The sequence below is a fragment of the Pseudophryne corroboree genome, chromosome 4, assembly GCF_028390025.1.
Source record: "Pseudophryne corroboree isolate aPseCor3 chromosome 4, aPseCor3.hap2, whole genome shotgun sequence".
In the NCBI taxonomy this organism is placed as follows: domain Eukaryota; kingdom Metazoa; phylum Chordata; class Amphibia; order Anura; family Myobatrachidae; genus Pseudophryne; species Pseudophryne corroboree.
In genome coordinates, this window is record NC_086447.1 from 538,197,791 (window position 1) to 538,210,239 (window position 12,449).

At 48.5% G+C, this 12,449-nt stretch overlaps 2 pseudogenes; both read right to left on the bottom strand.

Moving 5' to 3' along the window:
* Nucleotides 1–10,578: 10,578 nt before the first annotated feature.
* Nucleotides 10,579–10,696, bottom strand: LOC134912508 (5S ribosomal RNA; annotated as a pseudogene).
* Nucleotides 10,697–10,845: 149 nt separating this feature from the next.
* Nucleotides 10,846–10,963, bottom strand: LOC134912680 (5S ribosomal RNA; annotated as a pseudogene).
* Between the last annotated feature and the right edge of the window lie 1,486 nt (nucleotides 10,964–12,449).

Consider the following 12,449-nt stretch of genomic DNA (forward strand, 5'->3'; position numbering starts at 1 on the left):
GAAAACTGCCAGCCTGTAACAATAAATTACGATCTGTAGGTTTACGGTACAGAGTGGAAATAAATCCTGTTTCAGTGCGAATAACAGTAACGTCAAGAAAATTAATCTCGGTAGATGTGATAGTGTGGGTAAAACGAATAGGGCTGTCAAGAGCATTTAGGTTAGCCATCATGTCGTTAAATTCAAGTTCAGTGCCATGCCATAACAAAAAAATATCATCGATAAACCTACGGTAGAAACCGATCTTTTGACCATATGTGGATAATATATGTGTTTGCTCGTACTCTGTCATGAATAAGTTGGCATACGATGGGGCCAAATAGTAGCAGGTCAGTGAGATAGATTTTTTTGGGGGGGCGTGTTTTAGGTGACATCACAGGTGATGGAGGTGTTTGAGTTTTTTGTATATTATCACCCGGCGAAAATAGCTGTAAAGGGTGATGGGTATCTACACTCCTGTTGGCACTACTCTAAAATCTTGTACTATACATTTTTTGAGATGATCTATTTATTAAGATTGTGATAAGGCCTGGGAGGCGGAGTCTCTTAATATGTATTTTTGTTTTTATTGTAGACGTTCTAGCAATACTTTCTAATTCGATGTCGGTTTGACTAAGTACTAATGCCGGTCTTGAGAAAGGTTCATTATTTGAACCGAAACGTCGACCCCAAGGCTCTTTTTGATGACCAATAAACATTGTTCTTTTATGCACGAACTGTTTCATATATTTGCGTGAGTGCACTCTCCACCGAGTGGAAATTTGGCTATTGTAAGTAGACCTATTCTGGTCTATTGGGAGCACCCGCCACGTTGAATCATTGGAGATGTGAGTGCAGGATCAGTTGGGGTATATATATATATATATATATATATATATATATATACTGTACATTGTGATATATTGCATACATATCCTTTTAAATTACAAATATATACATCAATGAGCTTTGGAACTCAGATAATGTGTGGGTGTATTGTTTTCTCTTATGGGATGCAGTGTTTTGCGATGTATAGCGCACATTCATAGCACATGGTAATAAGATGCGCAGGCGTCTACAGTATATATTAGAGTGGGCATTTTAAATATTTGTTAGAAAGCAATTTGGCATTTACACCTCCTTCAATTTCCTTATTGGGGAGTTTTGTCAGGCACTTTGCCCAAGAAAAATACTGCATCTCTAAATCCCTATATTCCCATCTCTCTATTCCCGCCTCCCTATTGCGTCTCTCTATGCCCTCCCTACCGCGTCTCTCTATGCCCTCCTTACCATGATTCTCTATGCCCTCCCTACCATCCGCGTCTCTAAGCTCTCTCTAACGCCCCACGTCTCTAAGCTCTCCCTAACGCCCTGCATCTCTATGCTCTCCCTACCACTCCATAACAATCTCTGCCCTCCCTGCCACCCCACATCTCTATATACCCTCCCTACTGTCCCGCATCTCTACTACCGCCCAGCGCCTCTCTATGGCCTCCCTACCGACCCACGTCCCGCTATGCCCTCCCTACCATCAACGTCTCTATGCCCTCCCTACCACCCCGCATCTCTCTATACCCTCCCTACCGCCCCGTGTCTCTATGCCCTCTTTACCACCCCGCATCTCTATACTGTACCTTCCATACTGCACTGCATCTCTCTATGCTGTCCTTGCCGCCCTGCAGGTCTCTATGCTTTCCCTACTGCCCCATGTCTCTCTATGCCCTACCTACCTCCCATGTCTCTAGGCTCTTCCTACCGCCCTGTAACTCTCTATGCCCCCCGTCGCCCCACATCTCTCTATGCCCTTCCTGCCACGCCGCCTCTCTCTCTACCCTCCATGCCACCCGTGTCTCTAAATGCCGCCCTGCTGCCCCACGTCTCTTTAAGATCTCCCTCCCGCACCTCTCTATGCCCACCCTAGCGCCCCGCGTCTCTCTATGCACTCCCTGCCACCCCACGACTTTCTGTGCCCTCTCTGCTGCCCCACATCTCTATATAACCTCCCTACTGCCCCACGTCTCTATGCTTTCCCTACCACCCCTCGTCTCTTTATGACCTCCCTCCCGCACCGTATCTCTCTATGCTCTCCCTACCGCCCTGCATCTCTCTATGCACTCCCTGCCACCCCACGATTCTCTATGCCCTCTCTGCTGCCCCACATCTCTATATAACGTCCCTACTGCCCCGCATCTCTATGCTTTCCCTACCGCCCCATTTCTCTTTATGACCTCCCTCTCGTACCGCATCTCTCTATGCTTTCCCTACCACCCTGCATCTCTATGCCCTCCCTACTGCCCCATGTCTCTATGGCCTCCCTACTACCCCACGTCTTTATGCTCTCCCTAACGCCCCACGTATCTATGCTCTCCCTACTACCCAACGTCTCTCTATGACCTCCCTCTCACACCGCGTTTGCTGCCTTTATCAACTGACTTGGGTCATTTTCACCTCAGCTTCAGCCTTTGCATGCCTGATCATCTTCTTAGCCTCAATCCATCTGGCAAGATATGCCACTTTATCATTATTATTTTAAGTCTGCTTATATTTCTTGACCACTTGCCTGGCATGGTCGCATCAGATGCGACCACACTAGCAATTGCTTTATATGACCTGGTCACACAGGATGCAACCAGTCAGATAAACATTGTTTGCAGCTGCAGGTAAGAGAAACTTCTCTCTGCTGCCTCTCTCAGAGGGACCGGAAGGTCCCTCTGCCTTCCTGCACTCTCCTCCACTGTTTGCAATGCTGGCAATCAATGCTGATTGGTAAGCATGGCAGGACCCCCCAGTGCCGTAACTAGGCATTTTAGCGCTGTGTGCAAGAAACGAGATTGGCGCCCCCAATGTAAGATAGGGGCAGTGCGCGCCGTAGGCGCGCAAAAAATATATAGGGGCGTGGCTTCATGGGGAAGGGGCGTGGCCACAAAATAATAGCAATTCATACTACGGTGCACAGTAGTCTACATTATTCAAATTACGTTGCACAGTAGCGCCACTACACCAGGTAGAGCCCCTTTTATACATTACAGCAGACAGCGTCCCCCTTTTTACACATTACAGCAGACAGTCTCCCTTTTAACACATTGTGGCAGCCAGTCCCCCTTTTTACACATTGCGGCAGACAGCGTCCCCTTTTTTACACATTACTGCAGACAGCGTCCCCTTTTTTTAACATTACGGCAGACAGCGTCCCCTTTTTACACATTACAGCAGACAGCGTCCCTGTTTTTACACATTACGGCAGACGGTGTCCCCCTTTATACACATTGCGGCAGCCAGTCCCCCTTTTTACACATTACGGCAGCCAGTCCCCCTTTTTACACATTGCGGCAGCCAGTCCCCCTTTTTACACATTGCGGCAGCCAGTCCCCATTTTTACACATTGCGGCAGCCAGTCCCCCTTTTTACACATTGCGGCAGCCAGGCCCCATTTTTACACATTGTGGCAGCCAGGCCCCCATTTTACACATTGCGGTAGCCAGTCCCCCTTTTTACACATTGCGGCAGCCAGTCCCCCTTTTTACACATTGTGGCAGCCAGGCCCCCTTTTTACACATTGCGGCAGCCAGTCCCCCTTTTTACACATTGCGGCAGCCAGTCCCCCTTTTTACACATTGCGGCAGCCAGTCCCCCTTTTTACACATTGCAGCAGCCAGGCCCCCTTTTTACACATTGCGGCAGCCAGTCCCCCTTTTTACACATTGCGGCAGCCAGGCCCCCTTTTTACACATTGCGGCAGCCAGGCCCCCTTTTTACACATTGCGGCAGCCAGTCCCCCTTTTTACACATTGCGGCAGCCAGGCCCCCTTTTTACACATTGCGGCAGCCAGTCCCCCTTTTTACACATTGCGGCAGCCAGTCCCCCTTTTTACACATTGCAGCAGCCAGGCCCCCTTTTTACACATTGCGGCAGCCAGTCCCCCTTTTTACACATTGCGGCAGCCAGGCCCCCTTTTTACACATTGCAGCAGCCAGGCCCCCTTTTTACACATTGCGGCAGCCAGTCCCCCTTTTTACACATTGCGGCAGCCAGGCCCCCTTTTTACACATTGCGGCAGCCAGGCCCCCTTTTTACACATTGCGGCAGCCAGGCCCCCTTTTTACACATTGCGGCAGCCAGTCCCCATTTTTACACATTGCGGCAGCCAGGCCCCCTTTTTACACATTGCGGCAGCCAGTCCCCCTTTTTACACATTGCGGCAGCCAGGCCCCCTTTTTACACATTGCGGCAGCCAGGCCCCTTTTTTACACATTGCGGCAGCCAGGCCCCCTTTTTACACATTGCGGCAGCCAGTCCCCCTTTTTACACATTGCGGCAGCCAGGCCCCCTTTTTACACATTGCGGCAGCCAGTCACCCTTTTTACACATTGCGGCAGCCAGGCCCCCTTTTTGCACATTGCGGCAGCCAGGCCCCCTTTTTACACATTGCGGCAGCCAGGCCCCCTTTTTACACATTGCGGCAGCCAGTCCCCCTTTTTACACATTATGGCAGACGGTGTCCCCCTGAGAGAGAGAGAGAGAGAGAGAGAGAAAGAGAGAGAGAGATACATACTTACCATCTCCCCGCTGACAGGCTCCTCGTGCAGCTCTCTCAGTGCAGGCAGGTGAGAAGGAGGAGGAGGGAGGGGGACTGGAGCCGCAGCAGCGCTATTTCATTGGTAGTAAGCGCCGCTGCAGCATCCCCCTCTCCTTCCGTATTGGCTGCCCGGCACTGCTGTGGATGCTGGGATGGAGGAACCGCATCCCAGCATCCACAGCAGCGCCGGGCAGCCAATACGGAAGGAGAGGGGGATGCTGCAGCGGCGCTTACTACCAATGAAATAGCGCTGCTGCGGCTCCAGTCCCCCTCCCTCCTCCTCCCTCTCACCTTCCCGGCACTGTAGCTCTCCTCCACAGCGCGGCGGGCCGGCGGCGGCGCACGGCGCAGACTTCAGAGACATGTAATGAGTCAATTTGACTCATTACATGCCGCTGGCCGTGCGCCCTCAGGGCAACTGCGCTGTGTGCCAAGCCCACTTGGCACACACGTAGTTACGGCCCTGGGACCCCCCACCCAGCGGCTACAGACAATAGCAGCCACTGGGGAAATGTAAATCAAGCCCCCCCCCCGTGTACCTGGCAGCTGTCCCCTCTGTTAAAACAAAAGTCATGATGGTCACAATGTTTCCGATGTTCCAAAGGTGCCAACGGATGTTACGATGTTTTGGGGGGCAGTTTTTTTTGCAAATAAAAAAAAAATATTTTTCTAACTAAAATTCACGTTCTTCACTTAGGGGGTCATTCCGAGTTGTTCGCTCGCAAGCCGTTTTTAGCAGCTTTGCACACGCTAAGCCTACGCCTACTGGGAGTGAATCTTAGCATAGTAAAATTGCGAACGATGTATTCGCAATATTGCGATTACACACCTCGTAGCAGTTTCTGAGTAGCTTCAGACTTACTCGGCATCTGCGATCAGTTCAGTGCTTGTCGTTCCTGGTTTGACGTCACAAACACTCCCAGCGTTCGCCCAGACACTCCTCCGTTTCTCCGGCCACTCCTGCGTTTTTTCCGGAAACGGTAGCGTTTTTTCCCACACGCCCATAAAACGGCCTGTTTCCGCCCAGAAACACCCATTTCCTGTCAATCACATTACGATCGCCAGACCGATGAAAAAGCCGTGAGTAAAATTACTAAGTGCATAGCAAATTTACTTGGCGCAGTCGCAGTGCGGACATTGCGCATGCGCATTAAGCGGAAAATCGCTGCGATGCGAAGATTTTTACCGAGCGAACAACTCGGAATGAGGGCCTTAATTCACTCGTAAAAAACCCCAACATTTTTTGGGGGAAAAAAGTTGCTGCAAGTGGTTAAAGGCCATCTTTGTTACTTACACACTAGTTGATATCTCTTTTGTAAACCACACTGGCTTCCTTTTCCTGGTGTTTTTTGTAACCCCTTTGAAACAAAGTGTTGTTGCTTTTAGTATTGCACTTACAGTATTAATTTTTTCCACCTCTCCTGCACTGCTTCCAAGTTATTCCAATCTGCCAGTGAATCGCTAACACATTCCCCATTTTTGCAAAGTCACCCTTCCTAAAATCCAATACCTTTGTTTTGTGTTGTGCAAGTTGGACCCTGTTTTATATTAACCCATACTGCTTGATGGTCACTGGATTCAAGGTTTTCACCCACATATATGTCTGATAACCTATCACCATTTGTGAGTATTAAATGTAATATTGCATCTTTGCAAGTGGGCTCCCTCACCAACTGCTTGAGGGATGCTCTCTGTAAGGAATTTATAAATTTGACACTTCTAGTTAAATTTACTGAAGTCTCCCATGATTATGACCCAGAGGTGTAACTAGGGTTTTCGGAGCCCAGGGCAAGATGGAAAATGGCGCCCCCCCCCCCCACAAAAAAAAAAAGAAAAAAAGAAAACCACACAAAAAGAAGCGAAGGCGTGCGCAGCGAAAAATGGGCGTGGCCACACACCAGAAGGGGTGTGACCACGCTCCAGAAGGGGTGTGGCCACTGAAGATGGCCCATAGTGCCAGTTACATTGCCCCACAGTGCCGGATACATGCCCCACAGTGCCAGTTACATTGCCCCACGGTGCCGGATACATTGCCCCACAGTGCCGGATACATTGCCCCACAGTGCCAGATACATTGCCCCACAGTGCCAGACACATTGCCCCACAGTGCCAAATACATTGCCCCACAGTGCCAGATACATGCCCTACTCAGTGCCAGTTACATTGCCCCACAGTGCCAGTTACATTGCCCCACAGTGCCAGTTACATTGCCCCACAGTGACAGATACATTGCCTCACAGTGCCGGATACAATGCCCCACAGTGCCAGATACATTGCCCCACAGTGCCAGATACATTGCCTCACAGTGCCAGATACATTGCCCCACAGTGCCAGATACACGCCCCACTCAGTGCCAGATACATGCCCCACTCAGTGCCAGATACATGCCCCACTCAGTGCCAGATACATGCCCCACTCAGTGCCAGATACATGCCCCACTCAGTGCCAGTTACATTGCCCCACAGTGCCGGATACAATGCCCCACAGTGCCGGATACATGCCCCACAGTGCCAGATACATTGTCCCAAAGTGCCAGATACATTGCCCCACAGTGCCAGATACATGCCCCACTCAGTGCCAGTTACATTGCCCCACAGTGCCGGATATAATGCCCCACAGTGCCGGATACATGCCCCACAGTGCCGGATACAATGCCCCACAGTGCCAGATACATTGCCCCACAGTGCCAGATACATTGCCCCACAGTGCCAGATACATTGCCCCACAGTGCCAGATACATGCCCCACTCAGTGCCAGATACATGCCCCACTCAGTGGCAGTTACATTGCCCCACAGTGCCGGATATAATGCCCCACAGTGCTGGATACATGCCCCACAGTGCCGGATACAATGCCCCACAGTGCCAGATACATTGCCCTACAGTGCCAGATACATTGCCCCACAGTGCCAGATACATGCCCCACAGTGCCAGTTACATGCCCCACAGTGCCAGATACATTGCCCCAGTGCCAGTTACATTGCCCCACAGTGCCAGATACATTGCCCCACAGTGCCAGTTACATGCCCAACAGTGCCAGATACATGCCCCACAGTGCCAGGCCCCACTTGGTGCCAGATACATGCCCCACAGTGCCAGTTACATTGCCTCACAGTGCCGGATACAATGCCCCACAGTGCCAGATACATTGCCCCACAGTGCCAGATACATTGCCTCACAGTGCCAGATACATTGCCCCACAGTGCCAGATACACGCCCCACTCAGTGCCAGATACATGCCCCACTCAGTGCCAGTTACATTGCCCCACAGTGCCGGATACAATGCCCCATAGTGCCGGATACATGCCCCACAGTGCCAGATACATTGCCCCAAAGTGCCAGATACATTGCCCCCACAGTGCCAGATACATGCCCCACTTAGTGCCAGTTACATTGCCCCACAGTGCCGGATATAATGCCCCACAGTGCCGGATACATGCCCCACAGTGCCGGATACATTGCCCCACAGTGCCAGTTACATTGCCCCACAGTGCCAGATACATTGCCCCACAGTGCCAGATACATGCCCCACAGTGCCAGATACATGCCCCACAGTGCCAGTTACATGCCCCACAGTGCCAGGAACATTGCCCCAGTGCCAGTTACATTGCCCCACAGTGCCAGATACATTGCCCCACAGTGCCAGTTACATGCTCCACAGTGCCAGATACATGCCCCACAGTGCCAGGCCCCACTTGGTGCCAGATACATGCCCACTGTGCCGCCGGACCCCCCGTGCCGCCGGACCCCCCCGTGCCGCTGGACCCCCCCCCCGGTCACTTACCGGCCGCTTGTTGATGTTGCTATGTGAGGGGAGGAGAGCGCAGCGCCTCTCCTTCCCCTCACCGCTCCTGGTCTCCGGCGGCTGTCTGGCGCCGGTTCGCTAGCCAATCAGAGCTCGCGGACCGGCAGCCAATCAGGAGCCGGTCTGCAAGCTCTGATTGGCTAACGCCGGAGACCGGACACAGCAGCGCTGCTGGCAGCGCTGCTAGTGCTGGCAGCAGCGGTGAGGGGAGGGAGAGACGCTGCGCTCTTCTCCCCTCACATTTAGGGTTGACGGGGGCGAGTGGGGCATGATGCCCTGGATGCCGGCGGCGCCCCCATCTCCTGGGCCTGCAAAGGCGCCCAGGGCACGTGCCCCACTCGCCCTACCCTAGATACGCCTCTGTTATGACCTCTTCTTTTAAAGTAGAGATGTGCGGCGGGCACTTTTTGTGTTTTGTGTTTTGGTTCTAATTCCACTTTCGTGTTTTAGTTTTGGCTTGGTTTTGCCAAAACCACCCTTTCTTGTATTGGTTTTGGTTTTGGAACTGGATGATTTGGAAAAAAAACATAAAAACAGCTAAAATCACAGTATGTGGGGGTAATTTTGCTCCTACTGTATAATTAACCTCAATAACAATCATTTCCACTCATTTCCAGTCTGTTCTGAACACCTCACACCTCACAATATTGTTTTTAGGCCAAAAGGTTGCACAGAAGTTGCTGGATGACTAAGCTAAGTGACACAAGTGGACAACACAAACACCTGGCCCATCTAGGAGTGGCACTGCAGTGAAAGACTGGATGGTAGATTTAAAAAATAGGCCCCAAACAGCACATGATGCCAAGAAGAAAAAGAGGTGCAATGAGGTAGCTGGATGACTAAGCTAAGCGACACAAGTGTGCGGCACAAACACCTGGCCCATCAAGGAGTGGCACTGCAGTGGCAGACAGGAGGGCAGATATAAAAAAGGCACCAAACAGCACATCATGCAAAGAAGAAAAATAATTGCAATGAGGTAGTTGTATGACTAAGCCAAGCAACACAAACAATTGGCCCATCTAGGCGTGGCACTGCAGTGGCAGACAGGAGGGCAGATTTAAAAAAAAGGCCCCAAACAGCACATCATGCAAAGAAGAAAAAGAATTGCAATAAGGTAGTTGCATGACTAAGCCAAGCGACACAAACAATTGGCCCATCTAGGCGTGGCACTGCAGTGGCAGACAGGAGGGCAGATATAAAAAAAGGCCCCTAACAGCACATCATGCAAAGAAAAAAAAAAAGTGCACTGAGGTTGCTGTATGACTAAGCTAAGTGACACAACAACCTGGCCCATCTAGTAGTGTTACGCAGTGGCTGAATGTCGAGAGTGGACCGCAATTGTTCGGTCCACTGACAGCATCTCCAGCATGCTCCAGTCACTTTTTAAAAAATCTGCAATTGGTGGACTTATACGGCATTACCCCAGGACTAATACAGCAGTACCCCTGGACTCATATGACAGTGTCATACAGGATGGCACTTTTCAAAAACTAGGCCCTAAACAGTACCTCATGCAAAGATGTCGAAGAGGTGCAATGAGGTAGCTGTATGACTAAGCCAAGGGACACAAACAATTCCAACTGGAATTATACGTCAAAATCACTGGAATTAATTGGCAAGATCACTGTAATTATACACGCAAATCACTGGAATTAATTGACAAGATCACTGTAATTAATAATTATACGTCCAAATCACTGGAATTATACGTCCAAATCACTGGAATTAATTGGCAAGATGACTGTAATTAATAATTATACGTCCAAATCACTGGAAATAAATGGCACAATCTCGCTATCATTGAAAAGAAAAAGAGAAAGACAAAAAACCCTTGTTTGGAAGCACTCATTTGTTATCATAAATATCATATATGTGATTGGAAGTATGAAAATGAACTAAAACTTAACCTTTATTTGTTTCTTGAATAAAAGATTTAAGTGTGAAAAATAATTTGAGAATCATGTCTAATGACTGTTGTTCTTTGTGTATAAATCTTGTTTAACCTTTTTAACAAATAAGGTACAAGATGATTAAAAGGTGAAAACATCAGGAAATTGATTGAGGATACCAACTGATTGCTTGAAATTTAAGGGTATCCAAAAAATCACTTTGCATGCCTATCAAAATATTGTGATGGATGGTTCAATTGTTATTCATAATTAAGCTCATGGTTAATGCAAAGAGAATGGAAGAAATGGTAAAGGTCTCCTTGGAAAAAAGGCCCACTGCACCTGGTATTCTCAGGAGGTTTCCCTTCCTAGTACTGACCAGGCCATACCTGCTTAGCTTCCGAGATCGGACAGGATCGGGCGTATTCAGGGTAGTATGGCCGTGGGCCGTTTGAAGGAGAAGGGGGGGGGGACGACATCTATTTTCTGCACTTTACATAAATCAGGACCATAAATAGTCTGAAATGGTATTTCCAGATGAGAGAGTGTATAGAGAATTGAAGGGTGTGAGGCAGAAAGGAAAGTTCCTTGAAAAAAGGCCCACTGCACCTGGTATTCTCAGGAGGTTTCCCTTCCTATTACTGACCAGGCCATACCTGCTTAGCATCTGAGATCGGACAAGATCGGGCGTATTCAGGATAGTATGGCCGTGGGCCGTTATTGAAGGAGAAGGAGGGGCCACTTCTACTTTCTGCACTTTACATAAATCAGGACTATATATGGTCCGAGATGGTATTTCCAGATGAGAGAGTATATGGAAAATGAAAGGTGTAAAACAGATATGAAAGAAATGGAAAAAAAGATGGATGAAAAAATGAATGAAACAATAACAAAATTAAATAAACAATGAAAGTAGAGAAAAAAATTATCATAATGTGTATATGTATGACAATGAGCATTCTAATATTGATTAGTAGTCATAAGTTAAATAACAACCAAGAAAGCTTGAAACTTGCTGAGAGGCACTGTGAAGTAATGTACTCAAGGAATGAGGTAAGGTGCAATTAATGCTCCACAAGTTCAGAGCTGGTTTAGGATAATACTGTGCACAAAGAGTCCTATATTGAGAGCCCAACAATGGCAAAGCAATTTGAAATAAGTAGAAATACTGTCACAAAAATCCAATAGTGTCAAATTAAGCCGTTAGAAATAAGTGGTACATCAATTATTGAACAATATTGCTTAATTAATAGCAAGAAAACCAAATTGTAGAAAGAAAAAATATATATATGTGGATTTAGAGCTCAAGGCTGGCTCACACCCACTGCATTAAACCCTATTAAATAATCTTGGGAGCTGTCATAAATAAATAAATATAGCATAGAATCATTTGCTATTGTTAACATAAACACAAACATATGATATATAATATCGTTGATGAATAACATGAAACCAATTGATATCCATTAGGCATAAGCGGGGAAATGAGATAGTATGAGTTGCTGCAATCCAGTGTGAAATGCTGTGCAAAGGACTCCTGCAAATATACTGTGATGCTGCAGGAGTGAGCAATTCTGGGGGGGGGGGGAGAAGAAGGACAGTCAAACCCTGGTGGTCTAGTGTGTGTTACTGCAGCTGCGGTGTATATGAACAGTTTTTGTCCTGGAGTTCACCCGCTGGCAGTGATAATCGCGGCCGCCCGCTTCCGGAATGGGCGATGATGTCACCGAGTGACGTCTCTCGACGTACGTTTCACCTGGTGGGCTTGGTCACGAGAGCCTCCAGTAAAATTGTTTAGACTAGTGCGGTTCCACACGAAATACTTTTTTGCAAAATCTCGCTATCGCCTGCCTACTGAAGTGAAATCTAGATGGTATTTGGTACCGGGGACACAATACCTCCATCAATTGTCAAAATCCCACTGCACTAATGGCGGATACCGTACGCATGTCTAACACCAACATAAGTGTCAAGGCCTCAGTTATAAGGGCTTCCATCATCATGTGAAGCTGAACCATTAGTCATGAACATAGGCCAGGGACTCAGCCGTTCCTTGCCACTCCGTGTCGTAAATGGCATATTGGCAAGTTTACGTTTCTCCTCAGACCATTTAAGTTTCTTTTTTTGGGGTTTTTTACTGAACTTTGGCTTTTTGGATTTTACATGTCCCCTACTATCACAATGGGCATCGGCCTTGGCAG